The sequence below is a fragment of the Frankliniella occidentalis genome, unplaced genomic scaffold, assembly GCF_000697945.3.
Source record: "Frankliniella occidentalis isolate FOCC.00 unplaced genomic scaffold, Focc_3.1 Scaffold257, whole genome shotgun sequence".
Classification (NCBI taxonomy): domain Eukaryota; kingdom Metazoa; phylum Arthropoda; class Insecta; order Thysanoptera; family Thripidae; genus Frankliniella; species Frankliniella occidentalis.
In genome coordinates, this window is record NW_026267383.1 from 28,644 (window position 1) to 32,951 (window position 4,308).

A 4,308-nucleotide genomic window follows, 5' to 3' on the forward strand; every position below is an offset into this window, starting at 1 on the left:
CTGTATGCACAATACTAGCACAAGTAAAGAACGAGTTGATACTTTATTTATCAAATATATTTGATAAACTGACTCTCTGCTTGTTTTAAAACTGTCCACGACAATCGGGCGTCACTGAGGGAAGTCCGAGAGCTAACCCGGCTCAGGGGAGGAGAGGACGGCTCACGGTGGCCAACAGAGCTTTTTTTAAAACTGTCCACGACAATCGGGCGTCAGGGAGGGAAGTCCAAGAGCTAACCCGGCTCAGGGGAGGGAAGGACGGCATGCACACTCTGGCCAACAGAGCTTTTCTTCAAACTGGCCACGGGGCAACAGTCGGGCAGGGAAGGTCCATATCTTCGAAAACACAACATTTTGCTCATGTCAGTGTTCCAAGTAGTGTTCGCAACGGGGCGGTAGGTGTTCCAGAGTAAAAAAAAACGTCATACCTGAGTCCAGATTCGTAATCAGCAGGTTCGTTTCACATAGAATAGACGTCTCTGACAAGTATCTTCGAAAAACCCTCATTTAGTTCAACTCGGTGTTCCAAGTAGTGTTCGGAACGGGGCGGTAGGTGTTCCAGAGTTAAAAAACGTCATACCTGAGTCCAGATTCGTCATCAGCAGGTTCGTTTCACATAGAATACATGTGTCTGACACGCATCTTCGAAAGTACTTCATTTTGTTCAACTTCGTGTTCCAACCAGTGTTCGGAACAGGGTTGTACACGCTACGCAATTGTTCATGTAAAGCCCTATAAGGTGTCAGAAGTGTACTAGATGAAAACACTAATGATGCAAGGACATATTCTCGGCGTTTCTGCCGCCAGTAATCAAAACACTTGTAAATGTACGAAAATGTTCAAAAAAAGTGTTCAAAGGTGTTCAAATCACCGAAATAACCTCTGATTTCTGTCCGGCGACACCAAATTGAGTGAAAAAGTTACTACGCGACACTTATTAGCTTCATTAGGGTGAGCGTCACCGCTATTTATACTATTCCGTTCAGGTTGTACGAATTGAACAGTACAGGTTGAACGGTTCGAAAACTTCCAGAAGACTTCGGGCAGAATTGTTCCTTATACCTTTAAGGACGTCTGTGCAAATTTTGGTGCTTCTTTCACAAAATGCGCGATTCTTACAGTATGGAACGTGTACCGCGGCCACTAGAACGCAGGCCCCAGCGCGGCCAGCACGGCCGGCACGACCAACACAACGTAACAGTGTTTCGTGAGATATCGCGAAGCATCTCTTTTACACAGGTGGAAGTGAGTTGAGCCGCATCGCGGCTGCTATGGAGCAAATTGCTGCCATTATGGAGCTGTTCCTGGCACAATTTAAAGCAACTACTGCAGCTGCTGGAACTACTGCAGGGGCGACAGTGGCAGATGCTATTGCAGCAAGTGTGGCCGTGCCGTTTGGGGCAGCTGCAGAGCAAGCAAGCACGTCCAAATCGACTGCAACAATGGCACCTGCCGAGCAAGCAGGCACGTCCAAATCGACTAGACCAATGAAACTTGCAGGACACCCACTGAAAACTCACTTCAAAAAATCGGCAGCTCTAGTGGCCAGCACCAGTGCAGCCACTGCGCAGTCGTCTCAAGGAGATCCGGATTTCGACTATGGAATGGGGACCATCAACGTCAGTGAAGGTAAATAGTTGCTGTTTTTGTTGACTCTCTCCAAACGATAGTGTACTCTATGTAGTGCTGACAATCTATACTTAATTCAGATCATGTTCGGGACTACGTGGGCATAATTGGCTGAGCGATTAGCGAAGCCCATTACTCCACTGACCGGAAAAGTTTCATTCTGTTTGTCTGTCTGTCTGTTTGTCTGTCTGTCCGCACGATAACTCGCGAAAGGATTGAGAGAGCGATCTGGGAATTTCAGGGTCGTTTTGTACCATAAAAAGACTGATCGAGTTTGTAGATGAGCATTCTAGCTCAAAATTTGACTTTTAAAAAAATCAAATACCTACAGAAGGCAAAATGTATTTGTTACCGAATATATTTTTTAGGGGTTCCGAAGGGGTATAGTAGAACCCTATGGACGAAAATTTCGTCCGTTTTGCTCTATCTCGTACCGTTTGGATGCTAGGTTGTTGGCAAAAATAAGGTGAAAACGACTAAATGGTCTACTAAGTCGTAAGAGAAGCCTTATATTGAAAAATTGTGCAGGAAGTAATACTAAAACCACACATTTGACGTCGAACCACACCCTCTTTAGTCTCAAGGGTCCTTAGATTATTTAGTATCACTAAAACGTTGTTTTTACATAACAATCTGTCAAAATTTGAACCTTTAATGAAAACCGTTATGGAACAGCAGAAGTTTTATGTTTCATGTCCCTAATTTTAGAGTAATAAGTCCCCAACAAATGGTGTGAGTATATCAAATTTTGGGGCCGGAAGGCCCTTTTCCCGAATACCCTTCCATTAAGTCGTCTCGGGTGTCAGCGCCGCAGGCTTAGCTATGTGTGCGCCAGGCGCGTCGCAGCGTAACGGTGTTTCGTGAGATATCGCGAAGCCCGTTACGCGAGACGTGGTTTGGCGTACATATAGCTAGTTGTATATTCTTTGTTGCACTAAATTTTTAATGAACCATTTATTTCCAAACGAGATTGATCCGAGCCTACGCTGCGGTGTGTACAAGGGCCCATGCAACAAGAATAGCACTCGACTGTGGGCACTTCCCCTTCTGCTCCTCATGTGTAAAGACCCTGACTACGAAGTCGGGAACAATCACATACAAATTTAAATGTCCGTTCTGCAAAAAACTGGTCTATGAGACCCAAGTCCTTCGACTTTAGTTGGCTGAGCGATTAGCGAAGCCTATTACTCCAGTGATGATCAAAAAGTTTCGCGTCTGTTTGTCTGTCTGTCTGTCTGTCTGTGTGTTTGTCTGTACGCACGATAACTTGAGAACATATTGAGCTAGCGACCTAGAATTTTCAGGGTCGTTCAGTATCATAAAAAGACAGATCGAGTTCGAAGAAGAGCATTTTAGCTCAAAAATTGGATTTAAAAAAAATCATAAACCACAGGTCCCTCAAATAATGTTTTTTAGAAATATTTTTGTATAGTTTCTAAAGGGTAACTCATCAAAGTAGAGCCCACTGGGCGAAAATTTTGTCCGTTTGGCTCTATCTTTAACCATTTAGGCGCCACAGGGAGTTTTTGACGAAAACAAGAGAAAAAATGTACAATCCGCATGCTTAGTCGAAGCGACGGGATGTTGACGGGCCGGCCGGCCCATGTCTTTGTGTAAATTTTAGCGCTACCCGACTTGGGTGTCAGCGCCGCAGGCCTAGGTAGATGTATGCGAGGCGCGTCGCAGCACAACAGTGTTTCGTGAGATACCGCGAAGCCTGTTACGCGAGACGTGGTCTGGCGTACATATAGCTAATTTTATGGGCCCATAAGGGTAGCTCGTATAAGTAGAACCCTACGAACGAAAATTTCGTCCGTTTTGCTCTATCTTGTACCGTTTCGGCGCTATGGGGCATTTCTTGGCGAAAACAACGTGAATAAGACAAAATGGTCTATTTAATCGTAAAAATGGCCTTATTTCACAGAATTGTAAAGGGAAAGGGGGCGCTGTCCACGCTAAAAAGACGTAAAAATTTCGACCTGCGTTTTATTCGCGAAATATGTAGCCCTTGAGTAGGTGCACCAGGTGCTTCAATCCGTTTTGTGATATCTCAAACGGTGTCGCGTCAGGAGCGTTGAGAACAAGGCCCTCCGCCCCACCACCAAGTGACCCTCGGGACGCCTTTCCGACCGCGGCGCCGCGCGCGCCCGCCGTGCGGAAAAGCGACGTGTGCAGCGTCATAGTACAAGGTGAGGGCTTTCCATCGCCGCTGGCCTATTTCATATATGTCAAATAATACAAGAGATAAAACGACATTTAGGAGACGCGGGACCCGCTATTTATCTTCTTTATTTGCTTCAAACGCTAAAGGGTGCCCCAAAAAATCTCGACGGTCCCACGTCCATGAGCACGTTACCGGTCCCACGTCCATAAGCACGTTACCTACGCACAAACAAAAATTTAAGTTAGAATCTCGATGGGATGACATAGAAAATTCACAAAAACTGATTGAGGCCCCCTGTGTCTCCAGGCTCGGCTCGCCATTGGCTGCCGGCTGATGGGCACGCGGATTCAAACAGGCTGCCGAGCACCGAAATATTTGAAATATAATAAAATGATTGGCTGAGCGATTAGCGAAGCCTAATACTCCACTGATGATCAAAAAGTTTCGCGTCTGTTTGTCTGTCTGTCTGTCTGTCTGTGTGTTTGTCTGTACGCACGATAACTCGAGAACGAATT